The sequence below is a fragment of the Carcharhinus amblyrhynchos genome, chromosome 14, assembly GCF_965287045.1.
Source record: "Carcharhinus amblyrhynchos chromosome 14, sCarAmb.v2.hapA, whole genome shotgun sequence".
NCBI classification, from domain to species: Eukaryota; Metazoa; Chordata; class Chondrichthyes; order Carcharhiniformes; family Carcharhinidae; genus Carcharhinus; species Carcharhinus amblyrhynchos.
This window is the reverse complement of record NC_137337.1, coordinates 80,371,735-80,390,861: the sequence shown is the minus strand read 5'-3', so window position 1 is coordinate 80,390,861 and position 19,127 is coordinate 80,371,735. Positions and strand designations below refer to the sequence as shown.

At 44.8% G+C, this 19,127-nt stretch overlaps 1 protein-coding gene across 1 annotated transcript in view; it reads left to right on the top strand.

Annotated features, from left to right (window-relative positions):
- prkd1 (protein kinase D1) overlaps positions 1–19,127 on the top strand; it is a 241,337-nt gene that overhangs the window by 102,834 nt on the left and 119,376 nt on the right. The window lies entirely within an intron of this gene.

Genomic DNA, 19,127 nt, shown 5'->3' with positions numbered 1-19,127 from the left:
GGGGAGTCAGTGGGAAGGCAAAGGGATGTCTGTTAAGTGGCACACTTTGGAAAGTGCGTTAACCAGGATTCAGGGTAAGCACATTCCTCTTAGAGTGAAGGGCAAAGCTGGTAGAAGTTGGGAACCCTGAATGACTCGGGATATAGAGGCCCTCGTCAAGAAGAAGAAAGAGGCACGTGACATGCATAGGCAGCTGGGATCAAATGAATTCCTTGAAGAGTATAGGGGATGTAGGAGTAGAGTTAAGAAAGAAATCAGGAGGGCAAAAAGGAGACATTGACGCAAAAGAGAATCTAAAGAGCTTCTACAAATACATAAAGACCAAAAGAGTATGTGGGGAGAGAGTCGGGCCTCTTAAGGATCAACAAGGTCATCTATGTGCAGATCCACAAGAGATGGTGAGATCCTAAATGAATATTTCTTATCAGTATTTACTGTTGAGAAAAGCATGGATGTTAGGGAACTTGGGAAAATAAATAGTGATGTCTTGAGGAGTGTACATATTATAGAGAGGGAGGTGTTGCAAGTCATAAAGCGCACCAAGGTAGATAAATCCCCAGGACTTTTTGAAGTGTATCCCAGGACATTGTGGGAGGCTAGGGAGGAAATTGCGGGTCCCCTAGCCGAGATATTTGAATCATCAATAGTCATGAGTGAGGTGCCTGAAGATTGGAGGGTGGCAAATGTTGTGCCTTTGTTTAAAAAAGACTGCAGGGAAAAGCCTGGGAACTACAGGCCGATGAGCCTCACATCTGTGGTAGGTAAATTGTTGGAAGGTATTTTGAGAGACAGGATCTACAGGCATTTAGAGACACAAGGACTGATTAGGGACAGTCAGCATGGCTTTGTGAGTGGAAAATCATGTCTTACAAATTTGATAGAGTTTTTTGAAGGGGTAACCAAGAAGGTAGATGAGGGCAGTGCAGTTGATGTTGTCTACATGGACTTTAACAAGGCCTTTTACAAGGTACCGCATAGTAGGTTGTTGCATAAAGTTAAATCTCATGGGATCAAGGACGAGGCAGCTAAATGGATGCAAAATTGACTTGACGATGAAATGATGTGGAGATGCCAACGGTGGACTGGGGTAAACACAGAAAGAAGTCTCACAACACCAGGTTAAAGTCCAACAGATTTATTTGGCAGCACAAGCTTTTGGAGTCTCAGATTCCTTCTTCAGGTGAGTGGGGGTTATGTTCACAAACAGGGCATATACAGACACAAACTCAATTTACAAGATAATGGTTGGAATGCGAGTCTTTACAGGTAATCAATGTGAGTGGAGAGAGGGCCAAGCACAGTTTAAAGAGATATATCCAGCCAATTCAGTTAGTGAGATTTTGCAAGCCCAGGCAAGTCGTGGGGGTTACAGATAGTGCGACATGAACCCAAGGTCCCAGCTGAGGCCGTCCTCATGTATGCGGAACTTGGCTATCAGTCTCCGCTCAGCGACTCTGCGCTGTCATGTGTTGTGAAGGCCACCTTGGAGAACGCTTACCCGAAGATCAGAGGCTGAATGCCTGTGACCACTGAAGTGTTCCCCGACTGTTCCCTTTTAGTTGGGGACTTCCACTGAAGTGTTCCCTTCCAGTTCTGGATTAGTCTCCCTTCCACTGCTGAGGTGATGATCTCCACAGAGACCAAAAACTTTTAAAAAGAGATTTGAACTACCAGTTGATAGGTGATAGGAAGACACAATAATATCTCATGTTTTAAAACTTTGACTGCAATAAATGACCAAAAGCACTCTGGGCTAAACATTGCTTTCATTTTGTGCACAATGTATACTTTAAACTACAGAAAGCAACATTCATTCCCCCTTTATATTTTCCTCATGTTGTACTGTCTGTAGAATTACAGTTCTTTTAGCAAACAGCACATAGCTGCTCCCAGCTTCTAATGGGTCCCATAACCTGTTTCACTGAGATTTCAAGGCACTCAGGTACGTTCCTCAGTTTTTAGAATGTTTCTCAAATAACCCTTTGTCCGATGCTTCTTCTTCCCCAGGTTATGTCAGGATGAATTTTCCGGAAATCTTAAATGGCTGTGCAATGTGTTTCTTTGAATAGATCCTGTCTCCATCCTATATCTAGTTGTGGTAACTTGCAAAGCCAGACTAGCTCCTTCTCTCTACTGACCGCAGGGGAGGCACTAGCTTAGTGATATTATCGCTAGTGATATTAACTTAGAAACTCAGCTGATGTTCTGGGGACCTGGGTTCAAACCCCACCACAGCGGATGGTGGAAATTTGGAATTCACTAAATAAAGGTCTGGAATTAAGAATCTACTGATGACCATGAAACCATTGTGGACTGTCGCAAAAACCCAACTAGTTCACTAACGTCCTTATCCGGTCTGGCCTACATGTGACTCCAGAGCTGCAGCAATGTGATTGACTTTTAGCTACTCTCTGAAATGGCTTAACAAACCACTATGTTCAAGGGCAATTAGAGATGGACAATAAATGGAATCCCCATATCCCATGAATGAATAATTAAAAAAGAAACACAGGCCTCCTATATTTTGTCCTCTCTCCTGTCCAAAAGCTTGGAGTTTACTTTGTTTGCAAAGTTGTCCCTGGTGTGAAAATCTCGCACTTTGAGCAAGTTCCTCAATTTTGCCCTTGCATTTCCACGGTGACTAAACCAGGTTAGTTATCGCATTTTGGAACAGGTAACATCGCCTGTTTCTTCATTCTATTTTACCTAAAATTAAACATACAGGTTAAAACTGAACAATCCGAGAAACCTCTAGACTATGGCAGTTTTTGGTACACAAGTTGCATGCAGATTGTATGCGGTCGATGTGACTGAATCTCTGCCTACTCCCAAAGGGAAAGTTCCCACCTGTAATCAAGTGAGAGCTGTTATTTAAAAAAAACAAGAAAACAAAAGAAACCAGAATTCATCAACAACTGAGTGAAGAATGAGTAATTAATCATTCTGCAAACTCCCACACGGCTTGTGTCAAAAATACAAAGTTACAAATGTGTTACATAGCATCCATTAATTTCCCGTGAACCATAGCAAAATCTATCTGCTAAACACAGGTTGCAGAGATACATCTGTGTGTCAGTGAAGATATATCCTGAGAATACTGTGATGATTTTATTCCACATATTGTGTTTTAATAAATTCAGAGCTGGAAATGTACATTCCTGAGAATGTTCCAAGGAAAGCTGTTAACATTACTATATTACTGAAAGGTTTTCTGTGAAACTTACAGCATTGAATTGATCTGAAAAAACTGTCACTCTTGAGTGATAAAGGTGAAGGTGGAACAACTATTTTCCTCACACCTCTATACAGTGAATACAACTTGAACAACGTGAGTTTTGATGCTATTTACAGGAATTATTTGCTGAGTTGTATCCAGCATTGTGCCAAATTATTACATCAGTGTAATGCACTGAAAATTACAGCCACAATTCCTCACTTTGTGAGATCTGAATGTCACATGGTCTATCAGTATGGGGAAGAGTATCTTCAGAAAGGGATTAGGGAATGTGATGACAGCACTGCTTTGATATGGATATACCTATATATATGGATGTATATAAGAACTAGGAGCAGGAGTCGGCCATCTGGCCCCTCGAGCCTGCTCCACCATTCAATAAGATCAGGGCTGATCTTTTTGTGGACTCAGCTCCGCTTACCCCGTCCACTCACCATTACCCTTAATTCATTTACTATTCAAAAATGTATCTATCCTTGCCTTAAAATCATTCAATGAGGTAGCCTCAACTGCTTCACTTTGTTTAAAGAAGTTCCTCCTCAACTCAGTCCTAAATCTGCTCCCCTTTATTTTGAGGCAATGTCCCCCAGTTCTAGTTTCACCCATCAGTGGAAACAACTTCCCTGCTTCTATCTTATCTATTCCCTTCATAATCTTACATACAGAAAATATATGCTTCTATAAGATCCCCCTCATTTTTCTAAATTCCAATGATTATAGCCCCAGTCTACTCAATCTCTCCTCATAAGCCAACCCTCTCAATATATATGGATATTTACATTTGTGTTTTTAGGAGAATGTTTAAAAATTCAGCTTGATGCAACAGGCAGTCAGTATGTCAATGGAGCAATACAGCACAGAAACAGGCCCTTTGGCCCAACCAGTCCATGCCAACCATGGTGCTCTCCCAGAGAGTTCCAATTGCCCGTGTTTGACCCAAAGCCCTCTTATCCTTTCCCATCATGTACTTATCCAAATGTTTTTCAATTATTGCGATTGTATCTGCCTCAACGACTTTCTCTGGCAGCTCATTCCATATGCGCACAACTCTCTGCATGAGAAAGTTGCCTTTCAGATCCCTTTGAAATCTATCTCCTCTCTCTGTAAACCTATGCCTCCTTAAACCTATTTCCCAGGGAACTGGAATTTCAATTCCCATTCCCTGGGAAAAGACTATGTGTGTTCATCCTATCAATGCCCCTCATGAATTTATACATCTCAATAAGGTCACCCTTCATTCTCCTGCATTCCAAGGAGTGAAGTTCTAGCCTGGCCTAGGAGAGAGAGCAGGATAATTACTCACTTTAGCCTTGCCTCATCAGACAACCCCTTCAAGCCATGGTTCAATCAAATGAACCTTATTTGAATTGCTTCCCAGTTCAAATCTACTCCTCCTTAAATGAGGTCAAAACTGTGCGCAGTACTCTTGCCCGATGAACGGGCAGTCCTCCGAAAGCTTGTGCTACCAAATAAACCTGTTGGACTTTAACCTGGTGTTGTGAGACTACTTACTGTGCCTTAATATTATAAAAGACATCCATACTTTTATATTCCATTCCCTTTGTAGGGAATGTTCCAGTCATCTTCTTAATTAATTACTTTTTAAAAAATTCATTACTGGGGTGTGTGTGTCACTGGCTAGGGCAGCATTTATTGCCCATCCCGAGTTGCCCTTGAGAAGGTGGTGGTGAGCTGCACTCTTGAATCGCTGCAGTCCATGTTCTCTGGGTTGACCCACAAGGCTGTTAGGGAGGGAATTCCAGGATTTTGACCCAGCGACTGAGAAGGAACGGCGATATATTTCTGAATCAGAATGCTGAGTGACTTGGGGGGGAACTTGCAGGTGGGGGTGTTCCCATGTATCTGCTGCCCTTGTCTTTCTAGATGGATGGGTTGTGGGTTTAGAAGATGGTGAATTGTTGCAGTGCATCTTGTAGATAGTACACTGAGTGTCTGTGATGCTACTGAGTGTCGGTGGTGGAGGGACTGAATGTTTGTGGATGTGGTGCCAATCCAGCGAGGCTGCTTTGTCCTGGATGGTGTCGAGCTTCTTGAGTGTTGTTGGAGCTGCACCCATCCAGGCAAGTGGGGGATATTCCATCACATTCCTGACTTGTGCCTTGTAGATGGTGGACAGGCTTTAGGGAGTCAGGAGGTGAGTTACTTGCCACCATATTCCTAGCCTCTGACCTGCTGTTGTAGACACTGTACTTATGTGATGAGTCCAGTTGAGTTTCTGGTCAAGGATGTTGGTTCAGTGATGGTTACAACATTGAATGTCAAGGGCCAGTGGTTAGAGTGTCTCTTATTGGTGATGGCCATTGCCTGGCTTTTATGTAATGTGAATGTTACTGCCACTTGTCAGCCCAAGCCTGAACATTGTCCAGATCTTGTCGTATTTGAACATGGACTGATTCAGTAGCTGAGGAGTGGGGAATGGTGCTGAACATTGTGCAATCATCAGCGAACATCCCCAATCCTGACCTTACGATGGAGGGAAGGTCATTGATAAAGCAGCTGAAGATTGTTGGGCCTTGGACACTCCCCTGAGGGACTCCAGCAGAGATGCTCTGGAGCTGAGATAACTGACCCTCCGTAACAACAATCATTTTTCTATGTACCAGGTATGATTCCAACTCTAATGGGTATCAGAGTTTGCTCTCGATACCCATTGGTTCTAGTTTCTCCAGGGCTCCTTGATGCCACACTCAGTTGAATGTGGCCTTGATGTCGGGGCTGTCACTCTTGCCTCACCTCTGGAATTCAGCTCTTTTGTCTGTGTTTGAACCAAGGCTGTAATGAGGTCAGGAGCTGAGTGACCCCCTGGTGAAACCCAAACTGGGCGTCACTGAGCAGGTTATTGCTGAGTAGGTGCTGCTGGATCGCGCTGTCGATGACCCCTTCCATCACTTTACTGATGATTGAGAGTAGACTGATTGGGCAGTAATTGGCTGGGTTGGATTTGTCCTGCTTTTTGTGTACAGGACGTACCTGGGCAATTTTCCACATTGTTGGGTAGATGCCAGTGTTGTAACTGTACTGGAGGAGCTTGGCTAGAGGAGCAGCAAGTTCTGGAACACAAGTCTTCAGTACTATTGCCGGAATGTTATCAGGGCCCATTCCCTTTGCAGCATCCAGCACCTCTAACCGTTTCTTGATATTACGTGCAGTCGAATTGGCTGGAGACTGGAGTTTGAGGTGTTGGGGGAGGCCGAGATGATCATCCACTCGGCATTTCTGGCTGAAGATTGCAGCGAAATCTTCAGCCTTATCTTTCGCACTGATGTGCTGGGCTCCTCCATCACTGAGGATAGGGATATTAATGGAACCTCCTCCTCTCCTCCTCCAGTGAGTTGTTTAATTGTCCACCACCATTCATGACTGGATATGGAAGGACAGCAGAGCTTAGATCTGATCCGTTAGTTGTGGGATTGCTTAGCTCTGTCTGTCACTTGCCGTTTGACATGCAGATAGTCCTGTTTGGTAGCTTCACCAGGTTGATGCCTCATTTTTTGGTATTCTAATCTCCCTCCACGTTTTCCAGCAGTTTTTTGTTTTTGTTTCAGATTCCAGCAATTGCAGTATTTTGCTTTTATTTAAGCTAGTCTAGAAGTTAGGGAGGCGGTTTTAAATTATCTTCATCTCAACTGGCCTAAGAATTTGGCAAATAATCTGAAAATGTCTGCACAATAGTGCTGGATTTCTCAGTTCAATCCCTTGATAGTGTAACTGGTGTAAAAGGAATTTTAAGCATAAATTAAATTCAGCACCACTTTAGTCTCAGCGATATTTTTTGTTTCAGAAAACTGAAGCTAAAACCAGGTCCTACCCAGAAAGCTGGCCACAATCCCAGGATGAATGAGTTACCAATGGGAATGTTTGTTAATAACATTTGTTCACTGACCTTTGAGGAGACTTCAAACATTCAGCTGGATCTTTAGGGTAGAGTATGTTTGAAAAGTTTTAAATGACACCTTGAAATATATAAAAGAATTACACCTCAAAAAAAAATTTACTCTTGTCCCCTAATCTAAGTGGAAAATAGTTATGCCTCTTTTGAAAGTCATTTAAAATCTGATTAAATGTGGCTTTTCTTGTGATATTTTTGTACAAGTCCAATCACATCAAGCCACCACTCTCCAAAACATTGAGGAATATATTTAAGCATTTTTATTTAAGTCACATTTGAAAATGCTGCCCAATTGCCCAGAGCTGCTGCAGTTCATACATTGGTCAATATAAAAATTGGTTTGAGTGGAAACTCAGGGAAAAGCACTTGTCAAAATGAGTGCAATTTAAGAATAAATGAAATTGCAGCATAAATGGCCACCCCTGCCTGAGCCCACTCCACCAACCAGTCAGAACGTCACTAAAACTCCACTTTCTCATTCTATCCTCAGATCACTTCAATTCCATTAAGGTTAAAGTTAATTTATTAGTCACAAGTAATGCTTACATTAACACTGCAATGAAGTTACTGTGAAAATCCCCTAGTCGCCACAGTCCGGCACCTGTTCTGGTCAATGTACTTAACCAGCACGTCTTTCAGACTGTGGAAGGAAGCTGGAGCACCCGGAGGAAACCCATGCAGATACGGGGAGAATGTGCAAACTCCACAAAGACAGTGACTCAAGCTAGGAATCGAACCTGGGTCCCTGGCACTGTGAGGCAGCAGTGCTAATGACTGTGCTACCCTACCACCCAATTTGAGTACCAGATCTTAGTACCAAAGATCTTTTGCACTTTGTTTTGAATAGACTCAACTGATTATCCACAGCACTCTGGGGTAGCAAGTTCCAAAGATTCACTATCTTCTGAGTGAAACGGGTTTTCCTTATCTCAGTTGGAAATGGCTGACCCTCATCCTACAAATATGACCTCTAGCTCTAGACTTCCCAGCCAGCGGAAACAGCACCTCAGCGTCTATTGTGTCAAAACCTTGAATAAGGATTGTGTACCTTCCAACATGAACACTTCTCGTCCTTCTACCCAGAGAGAATTGATTTGATTTGATTTATTATTGTTATATATATATCAGGATACAATGAAAAGTATTGTTTCTTGCTTACTGTACAGACAAGGCATACCATACATAGAGTACATTGGAGAGAAGGAAAGAAGAGAGTGCAGAATGTAGTGTTACAGTTGTAGCTAGGGTGTAGAGAAAGATCAACTTAATATATGGTAAGTTCATTCAAAAGCAGCAGGGAAGAAGCTGTTCTTGAGTTGGTTGGTACGTGATCTCAGATTTTAGTATCTTTTCCCAATGGAAGAAGGTGGAAAAGAGAATGTCTGGGGTCCTTAATTATGCTGGCTGCTTTGCCGAGGCAGCAGGAAGTGTAGACAGAGTCAATGGATGGGAGGCTGGTTTGAGTGATGGACTGGGCTTCGTTCATGACCCTTTGTAGTTTCTCGCAGTCTCGGGCAGAGCAGGAGCCATATCAAGCTATGATACATCTGGAAAGGGTGCTTTCTATGGGGCATCTATAAAAATTGGTGAGAATTGTAGTGGACATGGCAAGTTTCCTTTTCCTCCTGAGAAAGTAGAGGTGTTGGTGGGCTTTCTTAAGTATAGCATCAGCATGGGGGGGACCGGGACAGATTGTTAGTGATCTGAACACATTGGCATATTTCACTCACTCTCTCCTCATAGGTCAGTTTCCCATCCCAGAAATCAATCTGGTGAACATTCAGTGCAGCCTTTCGAAGACAAACATATCCTTTCTGAGGGAAAGAGATGAACCGGTACACAGCCCTCCATGTGTGAGGTTCACTAAAACTCCATCCACATAAAAACTGCCCTCAGAATCATTGATTACATCCAAACTTCACAGCAGATAATTTGATGAATATGAAACTATGATTAATTAATCTTTAAAGAAAGAAATTTAGGAACATCCAATATTCAAACCAGATTAAAATAAGTGGATTTTTATTGAAACCAAGAATCAGATTACAACATTTTTCCAAAGATAACTTTTCAATTTTTAAATGGTTCTTTGCACTTTTTCATACTTGTGCAGCCAGTTTACCATTCACTGAACTGCCATTAGATCATTTTCGTAGCAATTTATTTTATTACCACTTTTTCAGTAAGCCTGATGTCAATAGTGGCAAAAATGCTTGAGTGCATTCTAAAAGATTTCATAGCAGGTCATTTGGAAAACAGTGGCAAGATTGGACAGAGTCAGCATTGATTTAAGAGAAATTATGCTTGACAAATCTGCTGCAATTCTTTGAGGATGTTACAGTAGAGTTGATGAGGTGACGCTAGTGGATGTGATTCATTTGGACCTTTGGAAGGTGTTTGACAAGGTCCCACATAAGGGACGAGTGTGTAAAATTAAAGCAGGTGGGATTGGGGGCAGTATATGGAGATGGATAGAAAACTGATTGGCAGACAGGAAACAAGGATTTGGAATAAATGAGTCTTTTTCCAAATGTAGGCAGTGACTAGTGGGATACCACAGGCATCAATGCTGCCACCCCAGCTATTCACTATGTATATAAATAATTTAGTTGAGGGAATTGAATATAATATTTTCAAATTTGCAAATGATACAAAGCTGGGTGGGATGCTGAGCTCTGTGGTGGATGCAGAATTGCTTCAGTTGATTTGGACTGGCTGAGTGAGTGGGCAAATGCGTTGCAGATGCAGTATAATGTGGATTAATGTCCACATTATCCACTTTGGTAGCAAAAACATGAAGACAGATTATTGTCTGAATGGCTTTAAAATGTGCAGTGAGAGCTGGGAGTCCTTGTGCACCAGTCACTGATGGTAAACGCACAGATGCAACAGGCAGTGAAGAAGACAAAAGGTGTGTTAGCCTTCACAACAAGAGGATTTGAGTGCGGCAGGAGGGATACAGGGCTCTGGTGAGGCCACACCTGGAATATTGTGTGCAGTTTTGGTCTCCTTTTCTGAGGAAGGATGTTCTTACCAGGGAGGGAGTGCAGAGAAGGTTTATTTGAAGGGCCAAATGGCCTCCTCCTGCTCCTATTGTTTTGATGTTTATTTTTCCCATTACACCTCTGCACAGTGACCCTTCCTGCCAAGGATTGGAAAATGTCCAATATCACTCCTTCAACATGTACGGAAAGTGGAATATTTTGCTGACCAAATGTGGGTTGATAGGAGTTTAATTTGGGCAACATTCAAGGACAGCTAATGTTTCTTGTATGCAGAATTGAAAACATTCTGAGTGGCTGGCAAACCTGGTGCAGAGTGGGCAATGACACTTCTGTCATCTACAAACTGTACCATGACTAGTGCTTGGGTCAGTTTTGGCATGGAGGCAACTGAGGTTAAAAAGTTCTCCATCAAGATGGTAGTTAATACTGAAAACAAAGGGTGTTTGATCGAAGATGAGGTGAATAACTACTGTCAGGCTGATTGTAAATGCAATGGGAGCCTATCACACAGCTGCACTTGACCCCAGTCCAGAGTTTGCAAGGATATGTTCAGATCTCCCACACAAGACAGTTCTCAGGAGTGTTTGAATAAGCCAGAAACCTTGCTGTTTCTTTTTGAAGCGAGGGATTTAATAATTCCAACTCACTTCTGATTGAGTTGGGAAAGTTACCAGTGATGTCAAATTATACTGCTGCTTATTAACAAGTTTAACATTCCTACATAATTTAGGAGTCATGAGTAGATCACTGCACCCATCAACCCTGCTCAGGTACACATCGAGGTCACAGCTGATCTGACTGTGGCCTTAACTCCAATTTTTGAGTCTAACCCCAAGTTACCTGAACTTCCTGTAGATCAAATGTAAATGATGTGGAGATGCCAGTGTTGGACTGGGGTAAACACAGTAAGAAGTCTCACAACACCAGGTTAAAGTCCAACAGGTTTATTTGGTAGCAAAAGCCACTAGCTTTTGAAGCACTTCCCTTTTGTCAGGTGAGTGGGATTTCTGTTCACAAACAGGTCATATGGAGACACAAACTCAATTTACAAAATATGATTGGAATTCAAATCTTTACAGGTAATCAAGTCTTAAAGGTACAGACAATGTGAGTGGAGAGAGAGTTAAGCACAGGTTAAAGAGATGTGTATTGTCTCCAGACAGGACAGTTAGTGAGATTTTGCAAACCCAGGCAAGTCATGGGGGTTACAGATAGTGCGACATGAACCCAAGATCCCGGTTGAGTCCATTCTCATGTGTGTGGAACTTGGCTATCAGTCTCTGCTCAGCGACTCTGCGTTGTCATATATCGTGAAGGCCGCCTTGGCTTACCCGATGATCAGAGACCAAATGCCCAAAACCGTTCACCAACAGGAAGAGAACACTTTTGCCCAGTGATTGTTGAGCGATGTTCATTCATCCGTTGTTGTAGCGTCTGCACAGTCTCCCCAGTGTACCATGCCCCAGGACATCCTTTCCTGCAGCGTATCAGGTAAACAATGTTGGCCGAGTTACAAGTGTATGTACCGTGTATCTGATGGATGATGTTCTCACGAGAGATGATGGCATCCATGTCAATGATCCGGCATGTCTTGCAGAGGTTGCTGTGACAGGGTTGTGTGGTGTTGTGATCACTGTTCTCCTGAAGGCTGGGTAGTTTGCTGCAGACAATGGTCTGTTTGAGTTTGTACAGTTGTTTGAAGGCAAAAATGAGGGTGTGGGGATGGCCTTGGCGAGATGTTCGTCTTCGGCAATGACATATTGAAGGCCCCGGAGAAGATGTCGTAGCTTCTGTGCTTTGGGGAAGTACTGGATGACGAAGTGTACTCTGTCCACCGTGTCCCATGTTTGTCTTCTGAGGAGGCCGGTGCAGTTTTTCGCTGTGGTGTGTCGGAACTGTTGGTTGATGAGTCGAGCGCCATATCCTGTTCTTATGAGGGCATCTTTCAGCGTCTGGAGGTGTCTGTTGTAATCCTCCTCATCTGAGCAGATCCTGTGTATAAGGATATGTGCTTAACCTGTGCTTAACCCTCTCTCCACTCACATTGTCTGTACCTTTAAGACTTGATTAGCTGTAAAGACTCGCATTCCAACCATTATTTTGTAAATTGAGTTTGTGTCTTTATATACCCTGTTTGTGAACAGAATTCCCACTCACCTGGTGAAGGAGCAGTGCCCCGAAAGCTAGTGGTGTTTGCTACCAAATAAACCTGTTGGACTTTAATGTGGTGTTGTGAGACTTCTTACTGAGATCAAATCTAACTCAGCATTGAATATAATCAATAGCCTGGCTTCTACCGTCCTCTGGAGAAGGGGATTCCAGTGACCCTCAGAGAATCGGAGTTCCTTCTCACCTCCGTCCTAAACTGGACACGCGTGAGATTGAAACTGTCTCCAATTCCACATTCACTCACAATGGGAACATTCTCCCAGCATCTCCCCTGTCACGTCCCTCAGGGGGATGGGCACAGAATATGCGCACTTACCACTACACACCTGTCTGTTCATTAATGGTAGAGTTTTCCCAAAAAAAATGACAGGTTCTTTCTGAAAATTAGAGTGTATCTCCCCGGAGAAACAGCAAGGTTTCCTCTCCAGATCTTCTGACACTTTGTCAGTGGGGCGTGTATTGTACTGTCGTTCCTGAGGGGCAGAGCCGAAAGGTGCTGACAAAGCCGGTGCCCGAGAGATTGCGGTACTTTGATCTCAAATTGAAATTAAAGACCCCCTCCTTCCCCATCATCACAGACATCGGAGCATCAGAGCCTCCCCCACGGCAGGCCTCCTCTCTCTCCCCCTCCTCCCCCATTGGAGATATTGACCCCCTGCCATTGCAGGTATCATCCTTCCCCATTGCTCTCCCATTCCAGATATCTCCTCCCCTCCCCAATCCCACACAGTGAGAAGCCTCCAGAGAGGCTCCCTTGAGACCCCAGCCCTGCAGTGCCACCATAGCTCTGACAAAGAGTCAGCCAGGCTCTATTCTCTCCCTCTCAATGCTGTCAGACATGCTGACATTTTCCAGCACTTTCTGTTTTTGTTTTATTCTTGTGGATTAGTTTTCAAACTTTGAAATATTAATGATTTAAACCAAGAAGCTTCATGAAGTTTTCAAAGTAACATCAGTCTCCTGCAGCAGTAAAGTTTGTTGTTGTTACAACTTGTGCCATTTCTGTGGGAATGGCGAACCAAGCTGTTTATTTCCTGGCTGCCATGAGTTTTATCCGGGAATGTTGACGAAGTCTCCAGATTCTGGTCATTAAGTGACTCTTTCAAAAGTGATTGAGGTATCAGACAGGAAACAACTGTGAGCATCAGAAATTACTGGCAGTCTGTTCCAAAAATAGTTCCGTTTATTTTAACTGTAACAAACATTTGCAATCAAGCAATGTTTCAGGACAATTTTTTTTGCTGAATTTAATAAATGGGGAGCTGTTTTTGAAACTCTGATTTGAGTAGTTGCTGCATCCACATCTTCCAAAGAACTTTCTTTCTAAATGTTCGAGCTGGTGAACATTTTCCAATTCGCCATTGGTTTCTAACAAAGCCACAGAGCAGACTCACTCACGCACTGTTATTCTGCCAAATAGGAAAATAGTGTTCAATCAGGAAAAAGCCATAGGTACGGCTGTCATGACAACAGCACCACAACACTTGAAGCTGTCATGATGACCTTGATGTTCTGTTCATTATTCTTACAGAAAGTGACGAGTCCTTATTACAAGTGAAAAGCAAAATCTATGTCAAGTATAGCAAAGGATTCTTTGTTCTGAGAAACATGAAAACCAGCCGCAATCTGTGATACATTCATTCAACAAATTACTTGCCAAATAAAGTGTTGAATCTGCTACTTTTCTGTTATTTGCAATTTGTCTTCATGCAAAAAAGTAATGAAATATTTTACATTTTAAAAATTTCCACCAGTTGAAGGCCGAAAGATTGAGGCAGCACACTTGGAATAGTTCATTTCAGCATCAGAGAGGTTCACTGACAGTAATTAACACTGGCCACCACTAAAAGGGAACTTCGACTGGAGTGGACAAGACTTAACTTTTTGTAGCAAGTTAAATTTTCATTTAAAGCACAAATACGATGATATTACTCTGTTCAATCCATTTCAGTGACGAGCCAGACAGCAAGCTGCTATTGTTACAAAGACAATTGTCTGTCCTTGCCTGGAATTGCTGCAGCATCCGTTTGGAAGTAGCATAAAGTACTGTGAGCATTGCTGAGACTCTGACAACAAATTCTGGTCTGTTAATTGGTTAATTGGTAAATACAAAAAATCATTGTCGGGTAACTGGAATTTCTTGGAAAGTCCTCGTGTAAGAGTAATGCAACAACTTCAGGATTTTCCAAAATAATTTGTAATCAGGCCATGATATTTGTGTGCTATGATGTCATTACACTTCAGTGGCCCCATTGGCTTTCTGACGTGGCCCCACCCAAGTGTACGTAGACCAATCAATTTTGGTTTCCAACAATTATCCAATTATGGATTGAGGAAATTTCAGGTCAATAATTTTGTCACTTTCAAAATAGTTCAAACCGTGAGACCGTGTTGCAAATTGCCATGGAAGCAATGTGTGCCACGGTCACCTAATTTACAGACAAAATATGCATCAAATCTGCTCAGCTGAAAGCAGACTGACAAAAGGCTGATTTGTCCAAATGCCATAATTACAGCAAATTCTCAAAAGAATACACTGGGACAAATTGTTTTCCTGTTGGTCTCAAACACTTTAATTTAAGGTTTTAAATTTTCATTCATTTTAGTTTCCTATACCCTACAACTGGACAAAATAGTGCTTGAAATCTAGTTAACTATCAGTTATAATAAGCAAGGTCTGCCAATCGCTCTCTGCCTTTCAGACACAGACATTTTCCACTAAAAATGTGGAATTTGTAATGTAACTGTCAAAGCAGGAAGACAGTATGAGAATTTCAAATGGGATTGAATTATATCCGTGTGTCCTTGTCCAATTATTCTGTGCTCTCTAATTCCACTTTCTCTGAAACCAGCCCTTGGTTTTGACTGCTTCTGTGCAATTTCATGGGAGATCAACAAGTGAAGACATAACTGTCATACATACTTAATGAAGACTTTGTGTGGCACACTGTTCGCACTTTTCTTGCTGAATTACTTGTGAATCTGTGCTCCATATCTTGACACCATTATTCCTTCTCTTCAATCCCCATCTTTCAACACTTTTCCACTATTAATAATTTTTCTGGGGTTGGTGAGCAAACTGCCACATGTTTCGGTTTCTTGATGCACAGCTCGATTTTACCCAGTCCACAGCAGTCACCTGAGTGCAGAAATGGAACTGCCCCTTTGCTGCTGAATGTGCTCTAACATTACATTACTTGGCTACGGTATAATTGAGGCAGAAGGGAAAATCGATCAGTAATAGGCCAGTGTTACTTGTTATTCCCGGCGTGAGACTGAAATGTTTCAGCAGGTCATGGCTGTTGGTAAGCAAGTGTCAGACGCTGAGTAAAAATAAACCCATGTTTCAAGCAGTAGAATTTATTTTTGTACGGAGCTGCACATTGATTATAAATGGATGAATGAATACTTAATATTATCTGTTTATATCGAACCTCAGAGCTGCAATTTCACACCAGCTCAGTGATTTGCCAGTGAAGCAGATTTTGTACAATGGCTGTAATCTGAAAAACAGTGTGATGCCGCATTCTTGAGGAACCACTTTTGTGGCACCACGTGGTCTGGGTTTACACTCACTGCTGCCATCGTTCTTGGGAGGCCAGTTCCACCCAGGAGGACAAACAAAACAAACACTAACCAAAAACATTAACAATGTTCTGCACATGGAGGGCGGGACCTTCTGTGGGAATACGGCATGGTCTAAAAATGTAGAGGGTTCAAAAAAGTGTGATTCTCAATAGCACGATTGCGATTTCCAATTTTGCACTGACCTCACCAGCAGAGAGAAATGGAACAGACCGGGGAAGGTACAAACCCAATTTAATTCATTAGCATCTCATTAGTGAACACTCACTCTGCAGCAAACATTCAGCTGGTGTCGGTGTGATGTCACATCACTGCCATTTCCAACAGCTCTCCATCAGCATGGGGCACCTTCCCTTCTGGGGGGACATTGAAGAGACAGGCATACTTCCCAGGTGCCCATCAACTGGGGGGCAGCAGGGAGAATGTTGGGAATGCGAACAGTGCAGCTCAGGGCTGGGGTAGGGGTCACTGTTGCTATCAGGAGAGCAGAGGGGGAGGTGTGTGGCTTGCTCAGAAGCCTTAACTTCTCTTCATGTCGGATTGCCCCTTGCTCCCAGGCTGACTGCCAAGCAGGCACTGTTCCCTGGTTCCTCCGTGCAGGGTTAGTGTTTAAACAGTAGTTGAGTGGGTGCCCTTTCCTGTTGGAACTGCAAACAGGGGGGTGGGGGGAGGCATCCACACCAGAGGGGCAGCACTGGGGGCAACAATACAGTCCTGGGGTCTTGCTTTGGGAGAGGCGAGGCTGCAAGGGCAGTGTGGGGGCATCAGTGATGGGGAGATACTCTGCCTCATGTGGCATAAAGACCCTCTTGCGGAGGGAAGTCTCCCTCAGAGTTGCTGGGTCCTGTGGGTACATTGCATGACACTCACTTATCCTGGTTGAGTGAAGGTCATTCATCATCTTGTGGCACTGCTGTCCTCTTGTCTTCTGCAGTGAGCTGCCACTGACCAGGACGAGGTGGTGACCTTGGGGACAGGCCTTCCCCTGGAGTGGGGTGGAGTGGAGGAGGAGGGGGGGGAGGTGGAGTGTATCCTGCTTAGACTCCACTCTTTCCAGCAGTCTGGTCCCTCTGGGAATGGCAGTAGCAGCTTCCTCGCCGGCACTCCTGCTGTCAGTGCTGGTTTATTTGGAGCTCTCAGTGATTGGTGTGATTCAGTTGCCCCCAGGGTGGATGAATCCAGTGGGAGCGTCGCCATTCCTGTGACCATAAAAACCTTTTTCCAGAGACTCTGGGACGGGTCAGTAATTACACTGGAGCAATCGATGTGATTCACTCCATCTTTCCCACTGAATCCAATCCTTTGCCAAATTCTGGTAAGATTGCCCCGGAATTGTACAAATGACTAAAAAAAAAGGCCAAATCTTCTGACCGGAATGGGAGTTCCTGTTTCCCGTTCTGATCAGGAAAAGCCCCGATTGTAATTCTGGCCAATTTCCCATTAAAGGATCTGCAGAATCCAGTGAGTGCAGGATGGAGCAGCTCCGGAAACCTGAGCAGATAACCCCCCCCCCACCCACCCACCTCACCCCCCCCCCACCTCACCACCCCTCAGCCCCCCACCTCACCCCCCTCTCCCCCCCCACCTCACCTCACCACCCCCTCCACCTCACCCCCCCACCTCACCACCCCCCACCTCACCCCCCCCACCTCACCCCACCCCCCACCTCACCACCCTCTCCCCCCCACCTCACCACCCCTCAGCCCCCCACCTCACCTCCCTCTCTCCCCCACCTCACCCCCCCCACCTCACCCCCCCACCTCACCCCCCCCACCTCACCCCCCCTCCCCACCACCTCACCCCCTCTCCCCCCCACCACACCCTCTCCCACCCCCCACCACACCCTCTCCCACCCCCACCTCACCCCCCTCACCCGCCTCTCCCACGCCCACCTCAGCCCCCCACCTCACCCCCTTCACCCCCCCTCACCCCCCTCTCCCACCCCCACCTCACACCCCTCACCCACCTCTCCCACGCCCACCTCACCACCCCCCAACTTCACCCACCTCACCTCCCCCCCCGCAACCTCACCCCCCTCTCCCACCCCCAACCCCCCTCCCCTCCTTATGGTGCTGGTTGTCATATATCTGAGAGTTTAAAAGCCCCAAAGCTTCACCGGGTATTAAACAATGGGTGTGTCAGCGAGTGAGTGTGTCAGCGAGTGAGTGTGTCAGCGAGTGAGTGTGTCAGCGAGTGAGTGCATCAGCGAGTGAATATGTCAGCGAGTGAGTGTGTCAGCGAGTGAGTGTGTCAGCGAGTGAGTGTGTCAGCGAGTGAGTGTGTCAGCGAGTGAGTGTGTCAGCGGGTGAGTGTGTCAGCGAGTGAGTGTGTCAGCGAGTGAGTGTGTCAGCGAGTGAGTGTCAGCGGGTGAGTGTGTCAGCGAGTGAGTGTGTCAGCGAGTGAGTGTGTCAGCGGGTGAGTGTGTCAGCGGGTGAGTGTGTCAGCGGGTGAGTGTGTCAGTGAGTGTGTCAGCGAGTGAGTGTGTCAGCGAGTGAGTGTGTCAGCGAGTGAGTGTGTCAGCGAGTGAGAGTCAGCGAGTGAGTGTGTCAGCGGGTGAGTGTGTCAGCGGGTGAGTGTGTCAGCGAGTGAGTGTGTCAGCGGGTGAGTGTGTCAGCAGGTGAGTGTGTCAGTGAGTGAGTGTGTCAGCGGGTGAGTGTGTCAGCAGGTGAGTGTGTCAGCGGGTGAGTGTGTTAGCGAGTGAGTGTGTCAGCAGGTGAGTGTGTCAGCGGGTGAGTGTGTCAGTGAGTGAGTGTGTCAGCGAGTGAGTGTGTCAGCGGGTGAGTGTGTCAGCGGGTGAGTGTGTCAGTGAGTGAGTGTGTCAGCGGGTGAGTGTGTCAGCGAGTGAGAGTCAGCGAGTGAGTGTGTCAGCGAGTGAGTGTGTCAGTGAGTGAGAGTCAGCGAGTGAGTGTGTCAGCGGGTGAGTGTGTCAGTGAGTGAATGTGGTCTTAAAAAACATGGGACCAATTTCACTGTGGTTTGCATTTGGACAGCATATTCCCTGGGTAGGAATGCACTGAATGGTCCAGGAATTAATTAGTTTGCCAATGTTGTTGCTTTGGCATTTCTGAGGCTTTGTCCCTGGGAGATTACTGCCTGAGCTGTAATAGGTTCGGGCCATGGGACAGGAGAGAGCATTCCTCCCACCCCCATCACAAAAGGAGGGATATTCCAAAGAAGCATAAAGCCTGAACACGATCAGACCTGCAGATGAATCAGTCTTCTG